General features: G+C 35.1%; 1 pseudogene; it reads right to left on the bottom strand.

The window, feature by feature from the left end:
- Positions 1 to 78: 78 nt before the first annotated feature.
- On the bottom strand, positions 79 to 1408 carry LOC117630191 (annotated as a pseudogene).
- Positions 1409 to 14279: the final 12871 nt, after the last annotated feature.

Raw genomic sequence — 14279 nt, 5'->3', positions numbered from 1 at the left:
GGTGAGGTGGTGGTGTTGGGATTTTACACACACATCTATGATGCCATGGGAATTCGAACCTGAGACCTCTTGTCTGCAAGTCAATATCCTTTTTCCACTGGCTTAGATCCCATTGGCGCCATGGGTACTTAAAAACCTTGAAATTGTGAAATATTAGGAAATTGCAAAATGAGAGGGCTGGTAACATTTCCTATATGGTGCTCCAAAAACACATTGCAAAAGAAACAACAAATACTAACTGAGCACTTATTTATTCATCTTAAAAGAGACATAAAAAGATGTCTGGACATTCTAACAGGGCGAGGGTTCTTAACATATTGGAAGAGGACTGCCATCCCATTCCTCAAGATAATGCAGGAGTGAATCGATGACCTTACCGTCCGCAAATTGCCGAAAACACTTTGTCACAGTCCTCTCCTGGTGGCCCGATGTTCTCTCTTCTGTTAGAAACTCAGTTCCCAGCTCTTCCCTCACAAACTTATACAATGGAAAGGACCTGCAGCTCTTGATCCTGGAATGGATGCATAACCATTATGAAAAATAAAACTAGCCTCTTCAACTTCTTTAGGCAAAAGAGTCTTCAATTCTTGCTCAAAAGCACCTATCTTCAAGAAGATTGAAGCATTTGGATTTGTCAAGTCATCATTGTTTGCCAGTGCATGATCAACCAAGACGTGCCTCAGTTTCTGCATAAGGAGAGAGCCTGCACTACATGGATCATCAATGTAGGCAAAAACATATTCATCGTCGATAACTTCGAGCAAATCTTTCTCACAAAACCTTGACGGCTGAAGCTCCCCAGTCACTCCAAAAGTTAGAACCCTTTTAGCCACTTGGCTAATTGCACTCTCAACACTGTTCTTCGAGTTCTCCTCCAAATTTCTCAAGTCTATAGCCTGGCAAAGTGCAACCAAATAGTTTGAGGCCATTAGCTTTAAGACTTCAACTGCTTCAGCTGTTTTTGTCGATGAAATTAAACCCAATGACTTCACATCTTGGTTGTGCTGCTCTGCACTTTGTAGGTTACAGGGTTTGCAAGATACTGAAGTTCTGAACAGTAAGCTGCCATTGCTAACTCGACCCCTTAAACCCATAGTCCAAGCTTGGATCCTGACCACCAGAGAGGTTTGAAGGCAACCCATTAATTATTGTAGAAACGGTTAACCAGCTTTAAACTTATTGTATGAATGTGCTTGTAGAATGCTTTTTGTGCTTGTAGAATGTTTTTCTCAGACAATAATTTAAGAGGATAGCCGCGCGGCTGTACTTTAAAAATATAAACTTATAGCGTATAGCCGTGCGGCTATACTCTTAAATTATTGTATTTAAGGAGTATAGCCGCCCGGTTTGTTCAGTCCTTAGCAGATACATCCTTGTTTGTTCGAGCATCTGGCAGTGATCTTCCCATCCTTCTTTTATACGTAGATGATATTATCTTGACTGGGAACAATATGCTTTTGATTCAGCAAACTATTACAGCTCTTGGTCGTGAGTTTGATATGAAAGACCTTGGCAAATTAACCTATTTTTTGGGCCTTTAGGTGCAATATACTTCTTCTGGTATTCATGTGTTTCAATCTAAATATGCTATTGATCTTCTAGCTAAAGCTGGCATGACACACTGCAGGCCCTGTCCTACTCCTTGCTTACCTACTACAAAATTACTCAAGTTTGATGATGTTCTTCTCTCATATCCTACCCTTTATCGAAGTCTAGTGGGAGGGCTTTAATATCTAACTTTTAGCAGACCTGATATTTATTTTGCAGTAAACACTCTCTGTTAGTTTATGCACACTCCCACTGAGCCTCATTTTGCTGTTGTGAAGCGTGTTCTACGTTATCTTGCTGGTACCCTCACTCATGGGATTCATTTCACTTTTGGTGATGTTCATCTTCAGGTCTATTCTGACGCTGACTGGGCCGGTGATGTGAATGATAGGCGTTCCAAGACTGGATATGTTATTTTTCTGGGCAATAACCCCATCTCTTGGTGTGCCAAGAAACAAAGCACCGTGTCTCGTTCTTCAACAGAAGCAGAATATCAAGCTCTTGTGATTATTGCAGCTGAGATGTCCTGGCTTCGACAACTTCTCTGTGATTTCCATTTGTTTCTTAATTGAACCCCTATTCTTTGGTGTGATAACATTTCAGCTCTTGCTCTTGCTAGTAACCCTGTCTTTCATGCACGCACAAAACACATTGAAATTAACTTTTACTTTATTCGTGAACGTGTCACTCGTGGTGATATGGTGGTATCTCATATTCCAAGCAGCAATCAACTTGCGAATATCTTTACTAAGGGCTTACACACTTCTCAATTCTCTTATCTTCGTGACAACTTAATGCTGAGTTCTCCTACCATTAGCTTGCGAGGGGGATGTTAGCCTACAACTCAGACCACCTGATTAAAGCTCTTATGCCCATGTGCTGTTAGTTGTATATTGTGAGCTGGCGTGTTAGTTACAATTACTAGTTAGTTAGCAGTCTTTAAGTTAATCAGCTAGTTAGTATTAATTAAGCTAAACTGATCTACATGTATATATATAAGCTGGTACTGTTACTTTGAGAAATAATGAAAAACATTCCTTCAATATCAAATATCTCTCTCGAACTCTCTCTTTTACCTTTTGTGATTTCTAAGCTTGATTGAGCTCTTTAATGGAGTCCTAGAGGAAAGCTTTCATTGTGAGAATGTGAAGGTAAAAAGTCCCACATTGGAAAGTTGAAAAACCTAGCAATGACTTATAAGGAGTTTGGTTACTCCCCCCATTGCCAATTAGTTTTTTGGTGGAATCTCAACTTCCTTCATGGTATCAGAGCAGGTTAGCCCACGTGTGAAAGCCTAACGGCCACATGTGCTCCACGTCACCCAATATGTGTTGTCCACGTGCTAGGCTTGAAAATTCACCACATGCGTGGAGCGTGTGAGAATGTGAAGATAAAAAGAGCCTTTTATAATCAGAGCTGACCCTTGGCCAGGGCAACTGGGGCCTGGGCCCAGGGCCCATAATTGAAAGGGGCACAAAAAAATCTAGTTAAGCCATATATATGTATATAACAAAACAAATAAAAAACTAAAAGTCCTCAGAAAAAAATAAAAAATAACCAGGCGTGCATATTTGTTTAATCCTCCCTTCACAAAAGCACGTGCTAACCCATATATGCTAACAAATATGTTGTTTTTTAATTTTATCATAGCCCTCAAAAAAAAAAAACAAAACAAAACCAGACCATATTAGGGTTTAGATTCTTGTCAATTTTCTTATATACCTACCTATCATCCCTCACTCACAGAGTCACACCTCAGCCTCTCTCCTCTTCATCACCTCTCTATTTCCTTATCCTTTCCTTTCCTCTCCATGGCAAACGAGACGAAGTCAACAGAGCTGTTAGTCCTTTCTCTTTGTCTATCCATGGCAAACAATAACGCTACGTGCACCAACTTGTTTACCAACTTTTGGATACCCAACACATGCGGCACATGACATGGCAACCTATGTCATCTATTTTAATTACATAATTTGTTATAAAAATAAAAGAATTTCTCACTGTATAATTAAAATATTAAAAAACACATTTAATATTTAGGTCCCTTCCGTCTTCCTCGTTGCCCCCCCCCCCCCTTTTTTCTTGAAAAACCCTAGAAATTCAACAGTCCTCCATGTAAAAAAAAAAAAAACCCTTTTGTTACTGCTGGAACAGATTGGTTTTCCAGTACCGAGGCTTCAAATTGACTGTCCAAACTGACATTAACAATTTCATTAGACTGCTCATTAATGAGAGATGGCCCATACATAGGCTTGGAGCTTTGAATTTGAGAAGTTTCAACTAGTGGCGGTTGAAAGGAAGGAGCTAAATGCTTTGATTGGAATTGTTCACCCAACTATAGTTACAATATGAAAAACCCACATCCACGACACTTGCACCTAGATTATCTTGCAAACATATATTTTGACTTGAATTCTGACTTTGATTCCCATACTGATATCCACCTTAGAAATATTGGCTATCATGAAGGACTGTTGAATTTCTAGGGTTTTCCAAGAAGGGGGGGAGGGGCAAGGAGGAAGACGAAAGGGACCTAAATATTAAATGGGGGTTTTTTATTTATTTATTTTAAATTATATCTTTTTTCGGTGAGAAATTCTTTTATTTATATAACAAATTATGTAATTAAATAGATGAGATGGCAGATGATATAGGTTGCCATGTCATGTGCCACATGTGTTGGTATCCAAAAGTTGGTAAACAAGTTGGTGTCCGTAGCGTTATTGTTTTCCAAAGGTCGCCAATTGAGAACTTATTCATTGAGAATTGAGATGTGTTTCAAGTGCAGACCCAAATAAGCAACAAAAATTATTTTTCTCAGGTCTTAATCTATTTTGCAGGGAGAACGTGAGTTCTATAATGGATTACCTCGTTTAAACATGAAGATTTATTTGAAGATTTACCAAATGAATTGTTCATATTCATTTGGAAGAATAAGTAGAAAATGAAAAAGAATTGAAAATTTATGATGCAAAAATGGCAGATTTACTTTTAGAAAAGTTTCATGTAAGAGAAACTAATTGCAAATTCCCTATGGATGAACACGATGACATTTTTCCTCAAATTATTATCATCAAACAATAAAAAATGGGAAGGCTCATGTTGTAAAACAATAAATGCTATAATTTTAATAAAATTAATTAGTTGATAAAAAATTATAAATTTAATGATTACTTTATTTATAAGGCACACTTTATATTTAATGGACTCTGGAGAAGGCAAGTCTAACAAATGAGGATTTGGAAAGAGTGATAATTAACGGTGAACTTTTATTTTATTACTCCATTAATAATTTTAAGCTGAAGTGGCACTACTACAGTACTATAATTTTAAGCTGAGTATATGCAACTTTCCTACCTCTTGAATGTTTTAATATACAACCATTCCGTATAAGATTGGTATATATTCCTTTTTTTTTTAAGGCATTTCTTATTGAGAAGGGCAATAGTATGCTAAACTCACACACATTACACAAGTGCTAAGACTCGAACCCAGAGCCTACCCTAAGATTGCTATTCTTATGAGAGTTATTATTAGTACTTTAAAATAGTAATTACGCACACATAAGCATTTTGGTGAAAACCTTATTAGAGTTGTAGCCAAAATAATGGGCACTGAATAGTTGTAGCGGTGATGGTGAGGATGAAAACCTTACTAGAATTATAGCCAAAATAAACCGGTGCTCGGCGGGTACTCAATGCCCATATCCTTATTCACTATAGTTGATAAGAATTTTATGGACAACATATATATGTTCGAACTCATCATATCATATAAAATACAAAGTTTTTTTTAGCCACAAAGCGCCAATTCACAAATCACATAATACATATAAAGGATAGAGTGTTACATTTTTATAGTCCTCCTAATGCGTCTAAAACCTTAGGAGGAGGGCCACCTCTGGATTTTGGTGGCAGACTCATTGGATGTAAGAGTTTGACAACGTATATCCGTACATTAGTTGATTAACAAATTCGATCCATTCAAATCTTTGCAATAAAGTTCAATGAGAGGTGATGCTGGCCTCTTCTGGATAAGGTCATGTCATGTGCCCTCTTTTGTAACAAACATGAGATGAGATGTGCCATTGCCAAAGGTGAGAGGCTGCAAAGCAAGCTCCATTCACCACCACATTTGATTGTATTTATTGACAAAACAATTATGATATTTTTATTTAATTTTTATTTATTTATAAAGTAATCTACATCAGTGTGGATTAAAATAAAAAATAGAGAGGAATTAACTCTTGCTAAATATTTGGTATGTTTATTTTTAGATTTAGATAATATAATTCTACTTTTGTTGGGCAACAACACAAAAGGGACCTGATCAGCCCACATCATAAATTTGGACAGCACTGTATGCATAGTAGCCCTAACCACAGTGACCAACCGATCTCAAATTCAAGGCCCAGCCCGTCGTTGTCAAGACAAACCGATCTCCTTCTCTTCTCCTTATTGCAAATTTACATATATGCAAAAATAATTCATTAAAAACACATAAATAAAAAATTCTATACACATGTTATATTGCTATTTGTAGGAATGCAGGAGTTTTTATTTACATAATAAGAAGGAAAGTATTTTCCTTTTTTTTGTCCCGAAAAAATTTCCTTTGTTCGCTAGGAATTTTTTGCATTATATAATCTTTTTTTCAGTCTAAACAGAACCAATTGGTTGGAGTAGGTAATAAAACATCTTTTTGGCTAAACTTTTAGGCAGTCAAAGTTCTACTCTCACACCTATAAGCACTTAGGTCCTTGCCCTAACATGAAATTGTACCTATATAATCACTTTTATTTACTAACGGCCAACAATACAAGCGAAACTTCTCATTCACGGCTGCGTTTTTTTTTCTCATTTTTTATCTTTCTTCACGTGATCATTTGAAAAGAAAGACAAATAAAAATGAACAGTGCAACCGAGACATGAAAGGTAGACAGTCATACGATGACAGAATAACCCCATCATCAATACCTTTGACTTCCTTGAACTCCTTCCCTCTATTTCAATACCTTTCACTACTTCACCCTCCTTTTTGGATACTAAATCAGCAAGTAATTTTGACAACTAGCACAACATCAAATACATTTTTGCTACCTTAGTTCCCTAGTTCATGCATGACGGTGGCTCCATTGTGGCTGAGGAATTCAAACATTTTGATGGTCTGGTAGATTGAAAGAACTTTGAAAAGGCACATAAAATGACTGTTGAAGAAACGCAGCTTAATCAGGCACCTCACCTACTCGGATTGAACATTTGAACAAAACCCACTAAGCCATCACACATTTATGCATTTTAAAACGACAAGCCATCATACTCTGCCCTAGTAGGGCACTTCACATTTGACACATTGTAGGGGTCCCTAAAAACGAAAGAAAGAAAGATGGCACTATCTTTCACATGCAAAAGTTTTTCCCACAAGAGAATATGGACCCAGGACAGTAGAGCTTTTTACTCCTTTTGAGGCCACAAACACTTCCATATTGATTCCCTTAAAGAAAGAGATGGAGAATAAATTTTAATTATGGTTGTTGGACAGAGCAATGTGCCATTAAGCAAAGAATATTACTGGGGCTATCTCCTTTGTGTGGGGTACTTAAAAGCTTTTTTGATCTCCCTGCCCTTAAATTTGCTGGACTTTCTGGTGCAAGTCAACAGAAAAGGTGGAAAAGAAGGCTTTTCCCAGGGAACATCCCCTCTTATTGTGTCGCTTGATGAGTAAATAGGGATTAGGCACATAGATTATCCAAATTCCAGATAATTAATTAACAAAAGCCAATATTAAACAGGTTCCAATACTAAAATCTAGGGGCATAATTGGCATGAGCTCTTGTAAAGCTCATCAAAAACCTTTTGAATGACAAACCCATCATCTAGTTCCCAATATGAAGGCTAACTCTGCCTATTGTGCCCACCTTCACATAAATGATGTGGGATCTAGAAATGTTTGCAGGTTCATCCACAATGTGAGAGGCCGTCGTCACAATACAACAGCCCCATTGAAGACTTGTTTCTTCTTAAGACACTGATGAGGATGCACCTAGAGGGATCGTTAATGTACTAATATTTCTTATATCGGACTCAACCATTTACCTAATTTCGGTTCTAAATCGAAATTACCCAATAATGTAGAGATGTGGTTTTTATGTAAACGCTACATCATTGCATTCAACAACAAATTATGTCGTAAATTATGTACAGGTGCCATGTTAGTTTAGTTTGGGAAGAAAAAAGAAGTTGAGAAGTGTAGTTAACTTATATGCCTAATTTCTAAATAAAGCATCAAAAAAATATTTACTCTGAGTTTTTAGCGTTTGAAATTAATTGTTGAATGCATGTGAAGTGTACCTACATATCAACAAGAGAATAATGGAACATGCATGCAGTATAGAGAAGTCAACTTTAGGCCACCATCCATTATCCATTAATGTCCATTATTATTTCTCTCACTTTCCTTGTGGAGTATTGTAAAGCAATCGGCTGAACACCGCTAGAAAATCATCAAAGAAACGAAGCAATAAAGAGTCAAACCCAACTATAAACCCCATTGCTTAACAAAAAAAGAAACCCTAGCTAGCTAGCTGGCTTTCTCCCTTCCTTCATATGACTTATGTGAGAGAGAGAGAGAGAGAGAGAGAAAGAGAGAGATGGGCTGTAATTGCTTGCGTGTTCTGTTTTCAGTTGAATGATATTAATGGCCGCATGGTTTTCTATCAATTCTTACGTTTTCTTTCTTGGTTTAGTTGACCATGACCTTCGCTTCATTTGATTAGTCATATTTTCTAGAAATGTCAGATGAATTTATACCACAATTTTAATTTGTTACTTCAAAGAAAAATTTAAAAGAAATGTCACCTTAGTTTTTAAAAATTTATAAAATGTCATCTGATTTTAACACCATCCAATTTTCCGTCAATTTTAAGGGTATTTTAGTCTTTCCATTTTCAAGAAAAACAAAGAGAGAAAAAATAAACCTCTCTCTCCCTTTCTCCCCCACCCTAACACCCCCGGCCGTCCTCAAAACACATTGCACATGACCCCCCTTCTCTCCCTCTCTCTCTCTCTCTCTCTCCATAAATTTTGTGTGCGCGTTCCATAGTAGAGAGAGAAAGAGGAAGGGTAAGAGGGAAAGGGGAATGGAGGAAGGGGCAAGGTGGCACACATGGGATGGGAAAAGGTGATATTTCTTATAATGATTTTTCTATTTTTAAAATATTCTTGAAAATGGAAAGACTAAAATATCTTTGAAAATGAATTAAAAAATCATGAATTATGACAAATTAATATGACATTTCTCTTAAAATTTATTTAAGGTGACTGATGTATAAGTTCAAGTGACATTTCTAAAAAAATACCATATATAAATATAGAAAGTGAGAGCGCCATGGGTGCACGTCACCCATGAGAGCATGAAGCTGAAGAAGATAGTCAAACCTAATTTTGTGGTGTGTCTGTTACACGCATGTTTTTTCTTACCAGAGCTAGGCCGGTGCTGTGATATAAAATTACTAATTTTAGATCGAGTCTTCGGTGACCAGATTTTTGTGAATAAAATTAGTAACTCTACAAATCTAACTTTTTTAAAAGTATATCCAACATTCGATGAATTTTCAATTTTGTAAGTTTTACGGTAGTATAAGATGTCAAGAAAGTGCACAGTGGCAAATTAGTCATTTGCTGACGTGACTCACTCAATGATTGAGCAACAAGCCCTTTAATTTCTATCTGGTTGCGTTAAAGATGAGCATATCTTCGGGTTTTGGTTTCACAGGTCATGGGCTGTCTCAGCTGGGACCTACAATTTCTATACACACAGATTTTTTAGAGTCTGACAAGGATTTGACACAATTAGAGAGTTCTATCTTGTTAAACTGTGGATTTAAATCATAATTAATAAAATATATTTTATATTTACATTTTAATAATATAAACATTCGTCGGTATATAAAAATCTAATAAGAAAACATTACTCGTTATGATATTATATCGAATGGGTACATGTCAACCCCACTTGGCTAACCTTAGCGAAAGGAATATGATAGGTGTTACAAATTGTTGTATGTATGAGTGAAGGCATGGTCTAGTGGATTTATGACTTATTATGAGTGGCCATTATCTTGGGTACGTACAAGGTAAAAATGTCCTTCACGAATCATAGCTCCATATAAGGACCAAAAAGACAATGACTTATCCTGTTGGGGGCCAACTAAAACCATTTTCATTGCCTCAAAGTCTTCAAGGGGTGACAAAATCCTACTTGGTGTGCCTAAAATCTGAATTAAGCCAATGAAAGAAGGCGATGTAACATGATCGTCTGCAGGGCACCATGTGAAGTAAAGCTGATGTACAAGTTTATGCCACAGTGACTTAAAAGCATTAACATTATATTGCGGATTGTGCATGTCTCTATTGTTATAAAGTCCGTCCAAAAGTGTTATAAATTTCACTAAAAATCAATCTATCATAAGTACCCTTAAAATGAAAAAACAACGACATCTCACCGGCAAAACTAAAAGAAAAAATCATCACACTGCCTAAAGTTTAAATATAAAATTGAGAAAAAAGAAATAAAAACAATTAGATAATTTGTTTTTCTCTTTTCTGACTGATTCATGCAATTTAAAAGAAGTGGTTGTGTTTATGTGGATGCCGGCAACGCTAGGCAAACACCCAAATAATAGGGATCCAAAGGAAGAGGACAACTTCCAAAATGTGACAAGTGATTCAACTCTTTGACAACACGAAAAACCATTGTTCAACTCTTTGACAACATGAGAAATACGCCATGCTAATGTGCCTTGGATGATCCACATCTCAGAATCAGGCGCTGATGAGCACATTGAACTATCCATGTGGAGCCTGCTAGCTTGGTCAAAAACAATAAGTATGCAGACAGTACATTATACTTATCTGGAAGAGCTTCAAACCAAGGCAAGCTGTGTCTAAAGTATATTTTCCTTCATTCTTAATATGGAGTATCTAAATGTTCAATTTGGTTATGCATATATAGATACTATTGTAGAAATAGCCGTACACACAGACAAAATGGCCTTCGACTATATAGTCTAAAAATATACGTATTTATTTTTATTAATATATAACAATGTGACGTGACGAGAAAAGATTTTTAAAAAAACGGTCGTGGAAGTAATTTTTCTCCAACAAATGTTGCTGATCCTTGAGTTAAACACTTATCAGCTTACATCTCTTGGAAGAAAATTATACAAGATGTGGAAAATCCCACTCTTTATTCAGGTCAAAGAATTCTTGATTATGATGGAGTTATGGGGTCTTTGTCCAACCAGCTTGCAAAGAGCCACCAACTACTATATTATTCTAAAGGATTATTGTAATTTTCAGAAAACGATGGCAGCTTAATCTTCTAAGAATTCATAGTCAATTATTCCGGTTTTGAGAGTATGTCACATATTTTATTCCTAAACTAACCCGTTCTGCCATTTGACCATTTGTTTTAATTATAATGTTTCTCAATATTCTGGTATTTCCTATTCAACCCCTCAAGAATGCATCACACATGAATAATATGAAATAAATTATGCTTATCTACCAGCTGTGATTGGACTACTAGAAGCATGAATTCAATTGACTAATCAAAAGAGGCAAACCTAAGCAAATATTAGATGTGGTAGGATTAGGTTTACATGCAATTTCTGACCGTAAATGTATGTGAAGTCTATAATAAATTAATGGTTGGAATTCATTGTCGTGCACGGGACAATCTTGGATGGCGATGTCTTTGACTAACGGCCAAGATTCTTTGAAGTAATAAGGACAATGCAGTATTCTATGGAGTATTAAAAATGGAAATGGGTACTAAGTACTAACTCCACGCATGGGAGTTGAATGGTTTAACTTAAAGAAAATGACTGGTGGTTTGGCCATACCTCTATAGCTAGGGCTTAATGGGACATGATGTTTAATCAAAGTGCTTTGACTAATGGAACCCTTAAAGCTTTTTGTTGGAGTGGGTTGAGCTGCTCGTTACATGAAATTAAAAGCTCATTGTGAATTTTTTACACTTCTTCTTGTCTCCCAAAATATCGTATATATCAAATCTACAGTAAATGTATTCTGCTGCCGGCTGTGTGGAATATATGGATTATACTTGAGTCGGTCAAGTATAGAAGAAGAGTATTATACCATTCTTATAATTCTCTGGCCGTACAAAATATTATAAATTCTAAAGACAGAAAAATCCTTTAAATACCACTAGAAATTTTGAATTTTGATGGTTGAATTCAAAGTTGTATAAAAATGTGGCCTTTTATATGACTTGATTATGAGTCGATGATAATGAGTCCGTTTATTCCGTGCAAGTAACACGTTAGGAAGTCACAAATAATGTTTTTTCTAGATACATATAAGTTTCCAAACGACATATGCTTAATAAATTTGCTTCATGCTAAATAGGTCTAGTCCGATAGAAAGGGTATTGATTTGCACACCAGTATGGTCTCAAGGTCAAACTCTCATAACATTTTGGTAGCGTGTGTGTGTGTGAAAAACCCTCATCCCCTTATAATTTAGACTATCGCTTGTATTAAGAAACTTTATAACCACCACAACATTTTTGCTCTATGTAAATACACATCATATTTTGTTAGGGTTAAGTACATTAATTAAGGGGAAAAAAGTACATAAATAAAGGCTAGCAAAAAAAGAGGTGCATATTTTTTCGCTGAAATACAAAAGAAATAATAAAGGGATTTTATTAACACCTCCTCTCAAATTTTATTCATAGAGGAATTTAATGATTTTTTTTTTTTTGCTAAGGAATTTTATAATTCGTGGTGATAAATTGAAGGCCACCATAAAAGATAGAAAACAAATTAGCATAATATCCTAACTAATTAATTATTGTCATGCTTCTTTATATTAATTTGAAAAAAGAGGATTATGAATATGCTGGCCATTTGAAAAGAGACACATAGTGGACATGGAAAATGTTTGACAAAAAAAAAATGAAAAATGAGAACAGTATATTCGGTCTCATAAAGGAAGTATTCATTTTGGTTAACATAGAATTATGCAATAACGATAGTAATTTATTAATAAGGAAAAGGAGTAACAAGTACAAAACCAGATCATGTCTAGAGATTTAGGTAAGTATTTTACACCAAACGAAGCGTGGTGATCGTCGATAAAAATTGTACAACTTAACAGTTAGAGCATCTCCAACCGATATGTCAAAAGTGTCACATAGACATTTAACAGCTAGAAATAACATCTCACATCACTCCAACCAATGTGTCAAAGCTGATGTGGAATGAAGGCTGGAAGTTGAGATGTTATTTTTGACATCCCAAAAGCAAGATGTCAAATGAATATTTTATTATTATTTCTTTTATTTTCTTTTTAATTTAAAATAAATCAACACTAAAATGTAATAAATAATAATTTAATTTGACATATCGAGTGTGTAAAGCTATGCAAGATGTCAAATTGCCACATCAGCCATCAAATTTAAATTTAATGTTTGATATTTGACATCTCTCTTGGAGATGCTCTAAAAATTGGTTTGATAAAAATAAAACAATTAGGAATTGAATATGGGCAGGAGAATTAAAATTAATGACTTCATCCATACACTACTTTCATTCACTTGCGCCTCCATTTTAGGTCGGAATCGGTTCATTATTGCTACTCAAGGATCTATTTGAGATAATGAAATTCAAATTTCCCACATCACATTATCTTTGAATAAATGTGTTAAAAAAAACAGAAAGAATTATATTTGCAAATAAAAAAATGACGAAACTTCATATCTTATTTATGTTGAACATATCTTATTAAGTTTGTTTCTTGAAAAGCATGACGAAAATTCATATGTTATTGTGTTCGTTTGCTTCTCAAAAATATGGCCAAGTTCTACTTGTTCATTTGTGCAATAAAAATAGTAAATCTTTCGTATGATTGTTCTAATTTTCTTTCACCTATTTCATATGCAGATTTGATGTATCCTGAATTAAATTTGAATATATTTTATATCTTGTTGCTAATCAATGTTGATGGAATTTGAACTACAACGTGGATTTATTGGGTTGAAACGCCATCAACATGCACTAACTACTCTAATAAAATCTAAATTTTAAGAGATAATTCTGAATAGGCAACGCAACAATGAAATTTTTTCGAGAAACAAGCGAACACAATAACATATGGAATTTTTCCAAGCTTCCATCCAAGATGCAAGGTGAATAACATATGTTCAACATAAATAGCTGATATACAAGATAAACAAGAAATGGCAACTGCATCCAGTTGAATTTATGTTTTATGGTCAAATGATAAAAAGTCGAAATTACAATACAATCGTTTTCTTCTTTCAACCTAGAAAACTAATCACATGGATAAGAAAAAGACCATTAACCTCTTGACATATCTCAATCAAGTTCGCAACCCAAACAAAAAAGGCACAGTACTATTTTCCAATAAGCAACAGTTAATTTTCCAAATTTTGAAAAGGAAAAGTTCTCTTATTTTGGATATTTTATCCAAAAATTATTGAGAGTTATTAGGTATTTTTTTAATTAGGCTTCTTTGTAATTTAGTTTTACAAGAAAATAAAATATTTTTATTATATATATATATATATATAAATCTCAAACTCGGTTCAATTGCTTCAAACCACTTTACGATTTGTATACGTGTATATCTTTGTGCAAGAAGTTAAATAAAGAAAAGGCTGCTGTGGAGCCTCTCTGACCA

Source organism: Prunus dulcis, chromosome 6 (assembly GCF_902201215.1).
Source record: "Prunus dulcis chromosome 6, ALMONDv2, whole genome shotgun sequence".
In the NCBI taxonomy this organism is placed as follows: Eukaryota; Viridiplantae; Streptophyta; class Magnoliopsida; order Rosales; family Rosaceae; genus Prunus; species Prunus dulcis.
This window is presented reverse-complemented; position numbering and strand designations above follow the sequence as displayed.